At 42.0% G+C, this 15,499-nt stretch overlaps 1 long non-coding RNA gene across 1 annotated transcript in view; it reads right to left on the bottom strand.

Annotated features, from left to right (window-relative positions):
• The window catches only part of LOC122678124, a 60,262-nt gene extending 56,609 nt beyond the window's left edge, over positions 1-3,653 (bottom strand). The window contains exon 1 of the long non-coding RNA XR_006336001.1: positions 3,492-3,653. This is a non-coding gene — a long non-coding RNA (uncharacterized LOC122678124). The remainder of the gene's footprint in view (positions 1-3,491) is intronic.
• Between the last annotated feature and the right edge of the window lie 11,846 nt (positions 3,654-15,499).

The raw sequence follows: 15,499 nt of genomic DNA, 5'->3' as shown, positions 1-15,499 counted from the left end.
CCATTAATTGGAAACAGGCCAGTTTTTAGGGGTCAAGAAAAGAATACACCCTGAGTTCTCAGCAACTGGCTACATTTCACAGTCAGTAACCTCCAACTTGTCAGGGAGGATTGTAGTTAATGCTGTGAAAGACATGTGCTGAAAGGTTTCTAGTTGCCCTTAAATTCCTGAATTTCTAGTCAGGATATCATACCACACATGTGCAAAGGAGAAAAGTCTGGTTTAAATGGGACCTGCTGTAAGTAAACCCAATATATAAAATCTTGTAAAAATCAATACATTAAAAAGTGGTCATTTATATCAAAACAGCATAACTTAAAAATATTTTAAGTGAAATTTTTCTTATTGAGATATTAGGTTGAATCACATTAAATTATCAACACTTGACTATTTTGACCAAATAGAAAACAAAATCCTGGTGACCCCATATGGTTCAATATATACATTTCATTAACAACAAAGAGGCTACAAAATTTTAAAGACAGAATTAGGAATGCCTACTAACTCCAAAGTGGTAGTAACAAAAATTCTTTTAAAGCTTCTCAAATAATAACTCAAAATCAACAGAAAAATATGTTGTTTAACATTTTCAATTTTGATCTACAAAATCTTTCATTAGCACAATATAGCCTGTTTAATTTGAGTACCACTGGATATAATCATCGATGACTAAGAATTTTAGTAATAATTTGGTAATGTCTAAAATAACAGTAATAAACTTCATATTTATATTTCTCACATTTCAAAGTAGCTTTAATTGAAATAAATCAATTAAGTCATGCCCCCAAATCCTTTGTGAAAATGAGACAAAGATGGAAGAGAGGGAGAAAGAAAGGGAAAGATAAAGTAATTTTGATTATTAGAATTTATACATCTAAACAAAGGTTGCCTTTCAAAGGAGTCCCTATTGGAAGCTATATGTCTACAGGTGATATGACCACATAGCTCAAAATGTCTATGGAATTCCTCTTGGAACTGCATTCAAAGCTATATAAGAAAAATAGTACAATACTTAATAGTCATATTTCTTCTACCCTTCTTCTTGCTTTTAAAATTCAAACTAGGATCAGCTGGATACTAACCTGCTATTTCACAAACTTAGATCCAAATGCTTTGGGGTCATAATATTTGCTAAAATACATACACAATTTGTCCAAACTCATAGAATGGACAACACAAAGAGTGAACCCTAAGGTAAACTGTGGACTTAGGGTGATGATGATGTGTCTGTTCAGGTTCATCAATGTAGATAATAAGAGTAATAAAGATGTTGGTAATGGAGGAAGCTATGCATGTGAGGGGTAAGGAGGTATATGGGAAATCTCTGCTCCTCCATTTTGCTGTGAACCAGAAACTGCTCATTAAAAATAAATTCTTAGTTTAAAAAAAAGGAAAAGACTTTCCTGGTGGCACAGTGGATAAGAATCCGCCTGCCAATGCAGGGGTCATGGGTGCAATCCCTGGTCAGGGAGGACTCCACATGTATCAGAGCAACTGAGCCCATGTGCCACACGTACTGAGCCTGCATGACTTGAGCCGCGCTCCACAACAGCAGAAGCATGGCGATGAGTTCCAGCCCAGCAAAGCAGAGTGGTGCCTGCTCACCCACTCAAAGCAAGAAAGACCCAGGAAAACAAAAATAAATAAGTAAAAATTCAAAAAAAAATTTTAATAAAATTTTAAGGAAAAAATAAAATATATATATAATTAAAACTATTTGGGAGAGGGAAATTTGTCTACACTGAGGTTATCCAAGAATGATCCCATTTTCCATTTTTGTCTGCTTATCCCTCCTCATTTCCATCAGTTCCCTCCACCTCTGAGAAGAAAAAGCAGTCTGCTATCTTTGCTGCTGTTTAGCCGCTAGGTCGTGTCTGACTCTTTGTGACCCCATGGACTGTAGCCTGCCAGGCTCCTCTGTCCACGGATTTCCCAGGCAAGAATACTGGAGTGATTTGCCATTTCCTTCTGCACTGTTATTTCTAAACCAAGGTAATCAGGAATGAGAGGGTGGGAAAATGTCCCGAACAGTGGCCAACTCCTTTACCACTCAGAAGGACTTCAGAATGTTCCTTTAGTCTTTCTTGTACCTGCTAATGTGTATGAATGTGGTAGAGATTTCAGAATGTGGCAGGGATTTGTCATGTAATCTCTTTCTACATAAGAAGAAATACAAATGTCGAGCAAGCATATAAATAACAAGCAGGGAAGTGTTTTTCTCATAGAAAATGTAGGGAAATGAGAGCTGACTGCCAAAGTTTTCACAGTTTACTTATTTTTAAAATTACACTGACCGATAAAAGTATTTCTTATGCCCATGTGAAAGTAAGTGGGTTTTTACTCTGAGGTTGACAAATAAAAATGCTTTGGAAACAAAGAATGAAAAAACTGGACATGGTACAACAGATGGGTTCCAAATTGGGAAAGGAGTACATCAAGGCTGTATATTGTCACCTTGCTTATTTAACTTATATGCGGAGTACATGATGTGAAATGCTAGGCTGGATGAAGCACAAGCTAGAATCAAGATTGCCAGGAGAAATATCAGTAACCTCAGATATGCAGATGAGACCACCCTTATGGCAGAAAGTGGAGAGGAATTAAAGAGCCTTTTGATGACAGTGAAAGGGGAGAGTGAAAAAGCTGGCTTAAACTCAACATTCAAAAAACTAAGATCATAGCATCCGGTCCCATCACTTCATGCCAAATGGATGGGGAAACAATGGAAACAGTGAAAGACTTTATTTTCTTGGGCTCCAAAATCACTGTGGACAGTGACTGCAGCCATGAAATTAAAAGATGCTTGCTCCTTGGAAGAAAAACTATGACAAACCTAGACAGTATATTAAAAAGCAGAGAGATATTACTTTACCGACAAAGGTCTGTAGAGTCAAAGCTATGTTTTTTCCCAATAGTCAGGTATTGATGTGAGAGCTATACCATAAAGAAGGCTGAGGACTGAAGAACTGATGCTTTTGAACTCTGGTGTTGGAGAAGATACTTCAGAGTCCCTTGGGCTGCAAGAAGATCAAACCAGTCAATCCTAAAGGAAATCAGTCCTGAATATTCATTGGAAGGACTGATGCCGAAGCTGAAACTCCAATACTTTGGCCAGCTGATGCGAAGAACTGACTCACCGGAAAAGACCCTGATGCTGGGAAAGATTGAAGGCAGGAGGAGAAGGGGACGACAGAGGATGAGATGGTTGGATGGTATCACTAACTGGATGGACAGGAATTTGACCAAGCTCCAGGAGTTGGTGATGGACAGGGAAGCCTGGCGTGCTGCAGTCTTCGAGGTCGCAAAGAGTCAGACACAACTGAGCGACTAAACTGAAAGAATAAAAATGACGGAAATGGAGCGATGGAGGCTATTCCATCTCTCCTGTCAATCTGGAAAGGCTTGCTGAAGAAACTAGGGTTAGTGTCCCCTTGGCATGACCGGGTTCCACCGGGCTCCACACTCGTCCAAGCTGCAGCCCCGGGCCTCACCTTCCACGGTTGCTAAGGCAACAGGCCGCCTCTGAGGTGCTGCCTCTGAGCCACCGGTTCTGGCCTGGCGCTTTCATTTCCACCCAGTTTCCAGCGACTACAACGCAGCCGAGAGACTGCCCAATGGGATCAGCCCTCTCTAACCCGCCCTCTGTGATCCACGAATGCAGCGCTGCCGATAAAGCCCGAAGCTGAATGGTCAGTTCCTAGGGAGGGCGGGGTTGGGAAACAGTAGCTGGACGGAAATAGGGGCTGCTTTTCGGTGGCTTTGTGAGATGTTTGTTAGTAATCCCCAGTGTTCCATTTAGGGAAGAGGAGGGATCCTCCGTAGGGGTTTCTGTGGCGCTGGGAAAGCAGGGTCGGCGGAGCCCCAGGGAGCAAGAGTCCCCTGGACTCCTACTGGGATGTGGGAGAGACCGCCTTGGAGCCCACTCCTGGCTGAGGTCCTGTTAGGTCCTGGCAGTTCCCTCTGCCTGCATCTCATTAACCCCGGGGGAAGTGACCGTATCACCAACCTCAGGGTTTGCTCCCTGATATAGAAAAAACTGTTATTATTACTGCTTTTGGGAGGGAACAGTAAGCAGCAGTTCTTATGAAAGTTTGTAACGAAAAGTCTGTAATGAAATGAAAATATCCCCCTCCATATTAATAAAGAAGAAATGTCACAGCCATCAGTGATTTCTGCCCTCCAGATGTGAATGAGAGCTCCCAAAACTGTGATCCAGCAGATGCTGCCACTCCACCACTGGGGTTGCTTGAGGAGCTGGGGGAATGCAAGAAGCTGGGAGAACAGCTTTGGCCTCAGACAGCTGAGGTGCAAAAGAAAGGAGTGAATTCAGTGAGCCGAGAGGCTTGCATGTTCCCATACAAAGAATGCTAAATTCCTTAACTTGAAGCCTAATCTTTGAAGTTCGGACTGCCTGTTCCCTTTGTTGCAAACTTGTAAATAGCCTGACTGCTGCCTCCTTGGAGCAATTTTCTCTGAGCTACTGAAGTGCTGTTTCCCTGGCTCAGAGTCCTAGACATTCCCACCAAATCTCTACTTTCAGTTTGTGACTGTATTTTTTAGTTGACATCTGTAATTGAAAGTTCATGGAAGATCTGAACATGTAAGGGAAGTATTAGTAAGATTCTAAGTTGAAGAAGAGAATGTTTTGATTTGTTTTTCAAACAAAGAGAATACTGTCAGGAAGAAAGTGAATGCAATGAGGTGACTGGTATTCTGCCAGCCACATTCTACAGACCAGTGAGGCCTCCTAGCAGGGACCAGGGTTTTGGGGAGAAAAGAAAGACAAATTTGATGGAAGATAACAAGGAAAAAAGAAGAGGGAAATATTTGAAAAGTCTGGAAGAAGAAAGGAAACAGCTGAGCCAATGGAAAACAATCGAAGAAAAAGAAAAGTTTCTGCTCTGCAGTAGAATGACTGTATTTTCCAACCCAACTTCAGGATATATGAACAAAAGCCACTGTACTTGTGGAGGAAATTAAGGCTGATTTAAATTCGTCCTGCCTCTGAAAATCCAGGATGTATGTTTGTCCACCCTGGGTTGATTAAAGACATAGACCCATAAGCCTGCCCCAGTGGAGTAAGGATACTGAAAGTCTGAATGTCTGGAGAATTTTCATATATTAGCACTCAGAGTGGGTAGGGTGTAGTCCTCAGGAAATCTCAAAATAAGGTCAGTCCTTTATCAGAATTATTTTAGATTCACTTTTATTTTTTCATCAAATGCACATAAAACATGGACTTGTGCTTCTCTTGAAACTGTGCTGACCTTATCCTTTTTCTGAAAGTGTACCTGCTCCAAGAGGAATAATAATAATGATTTTTTAAAGCCCTATATGCATGACCTCTTTGTACTTCTCAAATCATTGTCTTATGCCCTGCCCTCCCCTTCCTACAATGTGCCTGATGCAGTCAGTCACCCTTGTTCTCACGGTGACTCACAGTAGTGACTTCCTGCAGCTCTTATCATTACACTATTTTTTATTTCTTTTTCAAACTTGTTTCTGGTTTCCAGAGAGGATGTTGTTAATTCTTAACTTACTACATAAAGAGTTCCTTTCCCAGGAAAATTATTAATGCAAGGAACGGTCTCTCTTTTCCATCATGGATTTATATCAGTGCTGCTTACCTGGTGTGTTGACATTCTTTTCGCTCTGTATTATGAAACTAGCTTCACTGTAATGTCTTTTCACTCCCTTGAGAAGCTCGGCTAGTCAATTCTCCATTTGCCCCTCAAGAGCTTCTCCTGTTTCACCTTTGTGTTGTAAGAGCTGGGATCTGTGCTTATTTGGAGTCTAACGCCTTGTTCCTCACAGAGCTCTGAAATTCTATAGCAGAGTGAAGGGTGTAATTTTCCAACAACTTCACTGGCAGTTGTTTACCTTCTACTGTTTCCTGACTCTTTCCTTTTTCCCTTTCCATACAGCTGATCCAGCTTAATGATGTTTTAAGCCATTCTTTCCACTAGTATTTAGAAAAATTGTATTATAGCCTTTCAAGTCATCTGAGCGTACAAGCAAGACTGTTAACATCTATATCTTAGATCTGTTGGCCTGAAGTTCTCAGTATCACTCCCCCACCCCCGTATGGGCAGATGGTGTGTCTTGTTCTTTGATTTCACTTTGCATCCACCTAACTGGCCTTCTGCATGCTAAGCCATAGGGAGGAAAGAATTGAGAAGGAATCACCTCCCCCAGCTGCTGTTGTTCCGTTGTTTTTTAAATGTCAAATATTTGAGACATACCCATTTATTCCTGAATCAGCATAATCTGAGTGTTAGGAGGAGAACGAAAAGATGAGTGCAAAAAGCTGAAGTGAAAGACTTCTCTCAAGAGCTCAGGAGAAATAGCTCTGGAGGACGGACCCTTCTGTAAGTAGTAGGGCCCACAGAGGAAGAACCAGAGTCACACGCAGATCTGAACGCAGCATGCTAAGGGGAATGTAGGTATGAGGGAGGTGGTGCAAGCTGGGGGTCGTGAGCACAAGCATCTGGGTTCACATCCTAGCTCTGGCACCTACTATCTAGGTGACCCTAGACAAGTCGCTCAGCCTCAGTCTCCTTATCTATAAAAGGGAGGTAGAATGGTTCCAGCCTCATAGGGTTGTTGTGAAGATTAGTGGATTAATTATATAAATTGTTTGGAATAGGACCTGGTCTTTGGAAGTGCTAAGTAGGTATTAACTATTGTTACTATAAAGCCATAATCTCCAACCCGCAGCAGTTTGCCACCATGTGTCTCTAACAGAGGTCATACATGGTGTCTCAGATACTAATTAACCAAACACGTTTTTGCTTAAAATTTAGTAAAAGCATCAGAATCTATTTTCATTTCTCCTGCAGTTCGAGGGTGAGTATGAATGCTCATGCATTGAGGATAGAATTTCCCAACAATAGCTTCACTGTGACTGTGTTAGTAACAGCAGCAGCAGAGAGGGAAACACGAGAGCCTTCTCTGTTCCCTCTCCCTTCCCCCCACACCTCTCAGAATTCCACACTTAGATCCTGCATTGCTGCCAAAAAGAGGCCAAAGAAATCAGTGCCCTGAGATTCATCACGGCAATGAAACATTGCCGTGAACGTGAGTCAAGGGATTTTGACCTTCAAACATAGGTAGAGATAACAGGAAATGGAAAGGGTGCAAGGGGAGGTGGAGCACCTGATGGAAACTGATAAGGTGGTCACAAGTGGCACGGGGTGACAGCAGAGTGCTCCCTTTCTCCCGAGGGACTGCATTTTCACTGAGGGCTCTGCTTCTGCTGCCCTGACTCTCGTAACATCTTAATGTCTGCAAGGCTCTCTGCATCATCATTCTCTCCCATTTTCCACAGTCTGTGGTCCCTTCTCTTTCCCTAGTCCCTCTTTTTTTGAAAAGCTCTCCTCCGTTTTCACTGTTACACTGGACATGCGTTCCTTTCTCTCTCAGTCGACTCTGATGGCAGGTCCTGTACTAGGCAACTCTCCACTTCTGGAAGCTGGGCTCCTCCAGCATATCTCTCAGTCATATTTTCATTTTTTTCTAATTGAAATTGATTTACAATGTTATGTTAGTTTCAGGTTAGTTAGCACAGTGACCCCCATATATTCTTTTCCAGATTATTTTCCATTATAGGTTATTACAAAATATTGAATTTAGTTACCTGTGCTATACAATAGGTCCTTGTTGATTATTTTATATATAATAGTGTGTATATATTAATACCAACTTCCTAATTTATCCCTCCCTTTTCCTTTCCCCTTTGGTAACCATAAGCTTGTTTTCTATGCCTGTGAATCTCTTTCTGTTTTATAAATAAATTCATTTGTATCTTTTTTCTTGGATTTCACATATAAGTGATACTTCCTGTAGCTATGTCCATTTATGTTGCTGCAAATGGCATTATTTCATTCTCTATGGCTGAGTAATATTCCACTGTATATACACAGATAGATGGATCATATCATCTTTGTCCACTCATCTGTAAATGGACATTTAGATTGCTTCTATGGCTTGACTATTATAAATAGTGCTTTTATGAACATTAGGATTCATGCATTTTTTGAAATAGATTTTTCTTTGGATATATGCCCAGGAGTGGCATTGCTAGATCATATGGCAACTCTATGTTCAGTTTTTTAAGGAACCCCCATACAATTCTCCATAATGGCTGCACAAATTTTCATTTCCACCAACAGTGTAGGAATGTTTCTTTTTCTCCACACTCCAGCATTTCTTATTTGTAGACTTTTTGATGATGGCCAGTCTGACTAGAATGAGGTGATACCTCTTTGTAGTTTTGATTTGCCTTTCTTTAATAATTAGCAATGCTGAGCATCTTTTCACGTGCCTGTTGGTCATCTGTAAGTCTTCTTTGGAGAAATGTCTATTGAGATCTTCCTATTTTTTGATTGGGTTATTGGGTTTTTTGATACGGAGTTGTAGAGCTGTTTGTATATTTTAGAAATTAATCCCTTGTTGGTTGCATTTTTTGCAAATATTTTCTCCCATTCTGTGGGTTGTGTTTTATTTTGTTTATGATTTCCTTTGATGTGCAAGAGCTTTTAAGTTTAATTAGTTCCCAGTTGACTTTTTTGTTTGTTTTAATTTCCATCACTGTAGGAGACAAATACAAAAAGATATTGCTGTGATTTATGTCAAAGAGTGTTCTGCCTATGTTTTCCTCAAGAAGTTTTAGGATATCTGGTCTTACATTGCAGTTTTTAATCCACTTGAGTTCATTTTTATATATGGTGTTAGAAAGTGTTCTAATTGCATTTTTGTAGCTGTCCAGTTTTCCTAGCACCACTTATTGAAGAGACTATCTTCTCTCCACTGTATGTTCTTGCCTCCTTTGTCATAGATTAATTTGCCATAAATGGGTGGTTTTTTCCCTGGGCTTTCTATCTCGTTCCATTGATCTATATTTCTGTTTTTGTGTCAGTACCATACTGTTTTGATGACTGTAGTTTTGTAGTATAGTCTGAAGTCAGGAAGCCTGATTCTTGCAGCTCCATTCTTTTTTCTCAAGATTATTTTGGCTATTTGGGGTCTTTTGTGTTTTCATAAAAATTTTTAAATATTCTTTTCTAGTTCTGAGAAAAATACCATTGTCATTTTGTAGGGATTGCATTTGCCTTGAGTAGTTCAGTGATTTTAACATTGATTCTCCAATGCAAGAACATGATATATCTTTCCATCTGCTTGTGTGAGTTTCAATTTCTTATATCAGTGATTATAAGTAGTTTTCAAAATATAGTTCTTTTGCTTCATTAGGTAGGCTTATTCCCAATTATTTTATTCTTTCTGATGCGATGGTAAATGGATTGTTCTCTTAATTTCTCTTTCTGAACTTTTGTTGTTAGTGCATAGAAGTACAACAGATTTCTGTGTATTAAATTTGTATCCTGAAACTTTACTAAATTCATTGATGAGCTCTAGTAGTTTTCAGGTAGCATGTTTAGGATTTTCTTTTTTTTTTTTTTATTTATTTATTTTTTTTATTTATTTATTTTTTTTTTTTAGGATTTTCTATGTATAGTTTCATCTAAGTTATGTTTTCAATGCAATTTAAGCAAGATACACACCAGGGTTCCAATGGATTTAACATCCCACCAGCCAAATTGGGAGCCAACAGGACTGAGTAATGAAAAGCTATTGACTGACCATATATTACCTTCAATTTTTCCTAAGCAGTGTCTGTTTGAGTTCTTTAGATAATCTGATTTACCAGGAAAATAGATTGGGGCATTAAAATTAGGAGACCACTGCCTCACTAGATTTGGGCTAAAGTAATTATCCAAAGGTAAGTGGCCTAGGAATCAGGAAACGTGGTTCTATTCCCAATCCTGGCACTTACCTTGTGTTATTAGGCCAGTTACTTCATTTTTCTGAGTGTATCTCATTATCTATAAAATGGGGATAATAATTACCTTGTAAGATTTGTAACATATTTAAAACATTTAATAACTGTTAGTTCTCCCTTTTCTCCTTATGAGCAAAATGAAGACCGAACTCGGTCTTTGAACCCCTTGTAATGTAAATATTCTGCATCTACGTCTAATCATTATGATGACTGGTAAATTAATGGAAGACTAGCTCCTTGGAAGGAAAGTTATCACCAACCTAGACAACATATTAAAAAGCAGAGACATTACTTTGTCAACAAAGGTCTGTCTAGTCAAGGCTATGGTTTTTCCAGTGGTCATGTATGGATGTGATAATTGGGCTGTGAAGAAAGCTGAGTGCCAAAAAATTGATGCTTTTGAACTCTGGTGTTGGAGAAGACTCTTGAGAGTCCCTTGGACAGCAAGGAGATCCAACCAGTCCATCCTGAAGGAGATAAGTCCTGGGTGTTCATTGGAAGGACTGATCCTGAAGCTGAAACTCCAATACTTTGACCACCTCATGTGAAGAGTTGACTCATTGGAAAAGACCCTGATGCTGGGAGGGATTGAGGGCAGGAGGAGAAGGGGATGACAGAGGATGAGATGGCTGGGTGGCATCACTGACTCAATGGACATGAGTTTGAGTAATCTCTGGGAGTTGGTGATGGACAGGCAGGCCTGGCGTGCTGCGATTCATGGGGTCGCAAAGAGTCAGACACGACTGAGCGACTGAACTGAACTGAACTGAACTGAGCAGCAGTTGAATAAGAAAGTATTAATGTCTCCCAATTTGAGGGAAATAGGAGCCATTAAAAACTAAAATAGGATTGTTTCAGGCTTCTCTGAGCACTTTTCAATCTCCTTCATCTCCAAACCTTCACACCTTTGACAAGGCAGAGCTACTTGTGAACAGGGGGCAGCCCCAGCCTCTAACACGTTCACTCTAGAGCTGGAAGGCTCAGAGACCTCCCAAAGCAGTGAGTCCCAGCTGGGAGTTCTCATACTGTGATCCTTCCCTCAGGAGGGGCTTCCTTTCTCTGCTCTTCTTATACCCTGTCAGGCCCAGAGATACTGCAAGTGACAGCATCAAGGATGTTCTAGGTAGAAGCTAATAATTACAAAAGTATCAGCTCTTCTACAAAATCTTATGCCCAAGCCCAATGCACCTAACCTGGAAGACATGCTGCACAGTATTTCTGGAAGCTGATTGTAGTCATTCCCCTTCATTCTCCCAATAATCAGCCTCCACACATCCCTGGATTCTGGAGACCTCTTGGTTGGATTTTGGTCTCTAGAGCAGCTGCAGAAAGATCATACAACAGCTATGAAGAAACAGAATTGTTTTCTGACTTGAACTTATTATCCCTCTAGTATTGGTCTTAAACAGACAGCCAGGTTAAGAAAACAAAGCCCATGACTCAAGTTAATGTCCCCAGGGCTGAGAAGCTCTTTCCCTCAGGGTTGATATCTGATCTGGTGTTTAAAGAATTTAACATTAAGAAGCATGGATTCTCTATATTGGGGGAGTGTTATGGGCTGAACTGTGCCCTCTGAAAATTCACATGTTAAAGTCCTAAACCAGGCTTCCTTGGTGCTCAGTGATAAAGAATCTGCCTGCAGTGCAGGAGACCTGGCTTGTGCTGTGCAACAAGAAGCCACTGCGATGAGAAGCCATAGGAGCCACATGCACCCTGCTTGCTGCAACTAGAGAAAAAGCCTGAGTGGCAACAAAGACCCAGCCCAGCAAAAAGAAAAAAATCCTAAACCTCAATACCTTAGAATGTGACTGTATTTGGAGATAGGACCTTTAAAAAGGTAGCTAAAGTAAAAAGAAGTCATATGTGTGGACTCCAACGCAATGTCACCAGTGTCTTTATATGGGGTTTCCCTAGTGGCTCAGATGGTAAAGAATCTGCCAGCAATGCAGGAGACCTGGCTTTGATCCCTGGGTCAGGAAGATTCCCTGAAGAAGGGAATGGCTACCCACTCCAGTATTCTTGCCTGGAGAATTCCATGGACAGAGGAGGCTGGCAGGCTAGAGTCCATGGGGTTACAAAGAATCAGACATTACTGAGTAACTCACATTTTCACTTTTTCAATGTCTTTAAAAGAAGCAGAGATTAGGACACAAATACACACAGAAGCAAGTCACATGAAGACACTGAAAGAGGATGGCTGTCTACAAACCAAAGGAGAGCTCTTAGAAGAAACCAGCCCTGTTGGTATCTTGATCTGGGACTTCTAGTCTGCAGAACTGTGAGAAAATAAATTTACATTTAGTCACCCAGCCCGTGTGCTTTGGCATGGGTCCTCGCAAACTAACATCAGGAGTGTTGTCAAGACATATCCCTTATTTCTGCCCTTTCCTGACGCCTCCTGCCAGATGCTTACCTTCATCTACTTGGCAGCCTGGAATGGCCAGTTATTAAGACTGGATCTTTTCCTGCTTTGCTTATGGGGTCAGGACACTCTAAACTATATGAGTGTCGGTACTTAAGACCCTACTACTGCTGCCTAATACTTAATTCAGATACTTATGAACGTTTATCATGTCCTAGGGCCATGGGAACATAGAGAAAAGTCATCTAAGGCTAGAGAAGAAATCTTTCCTGAAAAGATGGTAATTCAGACAACTTGAAAGACTCAGTAGCAGTTGTCAGAATGGGAATTGTTAGAGAAAGTTGGGTGGGGATAAGAGAATTCAAGCAGAGAAAACAGCTTGTACAAATATACAAAGATGTGGAAGAGTAACATGTTGAAGGAATGTAAGTAATCCTCAGTGACAGAAGTGAAGAGTCCATGTGACCTGTGGCATAGGGACAGGCAGGAAGTCAAGCACCAGGTTCTGTTCTTTTGGCTGTTCTGGGTCTGTTGCTGCCAGCAGGCTTTCTCCAGTTGTAGCAAGTAGGGGCTACTCTCTAGCTGCGGTGCACAGGCTTCTCATTGCGACAGCTTCTCTTGTTGTAAAGCCTGGGCTCTGGGTCCACAGGCTCAGTAGTTGTGACCTGTGAGCTCAGCTGTCCTGTGGCACACACAGTCTTCCTGGACCAGAAATCAACCTGGTGTCCCCTGCATCGGCAGGCAGATGCTTTCCCACTGGACCACCAGGGAAGTCCCCAAACACCAAGGTTTTGTGCACTAAGCTGAGGGGTCTGAACAGAGTAGCTTTGGTAGGACTTGAATACTGTCTCTGGAACATTCACCTTCAGGAAAGCATAGGGTGAATTAGAGAGGAGGAAGTAGAGACTCAACGAACTTGGATACCATTTTTTTTTTTTTAGAAACTATACTGAGAAAAGAAGGAGAGGGCAGTAGCTAGAGGAAAGGGAAGGTCGCAGTGAAGGAGAGCTGTGGAACATGGGCCAGGACAGAAGGGAAGGTTCGGGAGCGTGTGCAGTTATGGTCAGGGGCTTATGTCTCTGAGGAGACGAGAGAGGAGGGAACCCACAGTGCACACGGGGCAGTCAGACCTAGACAGGCAGAGGGGTATCCCTTCTACCTCAACAGGGGGAGAGAACCTAGTGTTGGGATGCTCAAAGGAGAAATAAAATTGGCCGAGCCCTGCAGCATATGGGATCTTAGTTCCCAGACCAGGGATTGCTCCCATGCCCCCTATATTGGGAGGGCAGTCTTAACCACTGGACCACCAGGGGAGTCCCTTTTTTTCCCTATTTTTTCTGCTCAAGGAGAAAAATTGAGCAGAAGAAAAAGAGGATAAAAGTTGGAGGAACTCTTTGCAGGCAGTTTTCATTTTCTCAGGGAAGTAATGGGACGGTCTTCCAGATGGTGTGAGAGGAGAGCTGGGGAGAAAGGGCCTGAATAATGGTATATATTTTAAACACATTTCAGGGGACGGGTGAAGAAGTCACTAAGTACTCAGAATCAAATGAGAAATGCTTAACATAGAAAATTATCGTACTTTGTGTTCCCTTAAAACCAGACCCTGACTAGGGATTTAATACAAATAGTTTCTGGGGAAGGAAATGGCAACACACTCCAGTATTCTTGCCTGGAAAATCCCATGGATGGAGGAACCTGACAGGCTACATTCCATCAGGTCACAAAGAGTCGGACACAACTGTGAGACTTCACTAGTTTCTGGGGTTGGGGAGAAGGGGCTTTCCTCGTGGCTTGGATGGTAAAGAATCCACCTGCAATGCAGGAGACCTGGGTTAGATCCCTGGGTTGGGAAGATGCCCTGGAGGAGGGCATGGCAACCCACTGCAGTATTCTTGCCTGGAGAATCCCATGGACAGAGGAGCCTGGCGGGCTCCAGTCCATGGGGTCACAGAGAGTCGGACACGACTGAGAGAATAAGCACAGTGCAGCACAGCTTCTTGGGGAGGCAATTCTGGGAAACACCAGAAGAGAAGGGGAAAATGAAGCAGAAAAGAGACAGCAACTAAAAGGTTATCACTGTGGTGACTACAAAGAAAAACACATTCTTCAATGTTACCCCACTCAGTGGGGAAGGGAATGGAAAATTCAAATACCAAGTCCTGATGGCCATTGGTTAAAGGGATGGGAATGTTCTGGTTATCTGTTAGAATGTGAAAATGTTAGTATCTCTGTCGTGTCCAACTCTTTGCAACCCCATGGACTGTAGCCTTCCAGGCTTCTCTTCTCCATGGAATTCTCCATGGAATTCTCCGGGCAAGAATACTGGAGTGGGTAGCCATTCCCTTATCCAGGGGATCTTCCTGACCCAGGAATCAAACCTAGGTCTCCTGCATTGCAGGCAAATTCTGTGCCACCTGAGCCACCAGGGAAGCCCCTGGTTATCTGTTGCTATAGAACAAATCACCCCGGACTTAGGGGCTCTGAACAGCAATAATCATCTCTCACAGTTTCCATTGGTTAGGAACTTAAGAAAGACATGGTTGGGCTATTCTAGCTCAGGATCTCTCCTGTAGTTATTGTCAAATGGTGGCTAGAGATGGAACAGCAAGGGGAACCAAGTCAGCTAGGGGGTGGGCCAGCATCTCTGTCTCTCTATAGTCTCATGGCTCTCCACTGATCATTTGCCATGGTCTTGTTTGGGCTTCTTCACAACATGGTGCCCTTGAAGCAGTCAGACTGCTTACTTGGTAGCCGGAAGAGGGCAAAGGACAGTAGTCCAGTAAGCAAGGTATAAACTTCTCTGCCTTTTATGACCTAGCCTCAGATGTTATACAGCATCATTTCCACCATGCCCTATTGGTTGAAATAATCCCAAAAGCCTGCCCAATTTCAAGGGAAGAGGACTTAGACTTCACTCCTCAATGGGAGGAATGTCAAATTCACACTGTAAGAAGAACATGTTGGGTAGGAAATATAGTTACCTATCCACTGGAAAATACAAGGCTGGGAGGGGAGTTGGTGGCAGGAGGAAACTCAGGTAATTCTACAGTATCTGAAGCATACTCACTGCTTCTCCACCTTGTGGCTAAGATCAAGTGTACATCATGCCCATGGAGACTAGGCTTCACCAACCAGGGACTGCACTCAGGCAGAGAGTAATGGCTGCTGGCAATTGCAAATCCTAGTTCATGAAAATAAATGCTGAGGAGACATGAGTGGGCACCTACAGCATCTGCTATATTGACCACACATTTGTTGCAAGAAGTGGGTATGGTTTTCTCCCCCCACACTACTACAGA

This window comes from Cervus elaphus, chromosome 20, assembly GCF_910594005.1.
Source record: "Cervus elaphus chromosome 20, mCerEla1.1, whole genome shotgun sequence".
Taxonomy (NCBI): domain Eukaryota; kingdom Metazoa; phylum Chordata; class Mammalia; order Artiodactyla; family Cervidae; genus Cervus; species Cervus elaphus.
The sequence above is the reverse complement of the archived record's forward strand: the minus strand, read 5'-3'. Positions and strand labels throughout refer to the sequence as shown.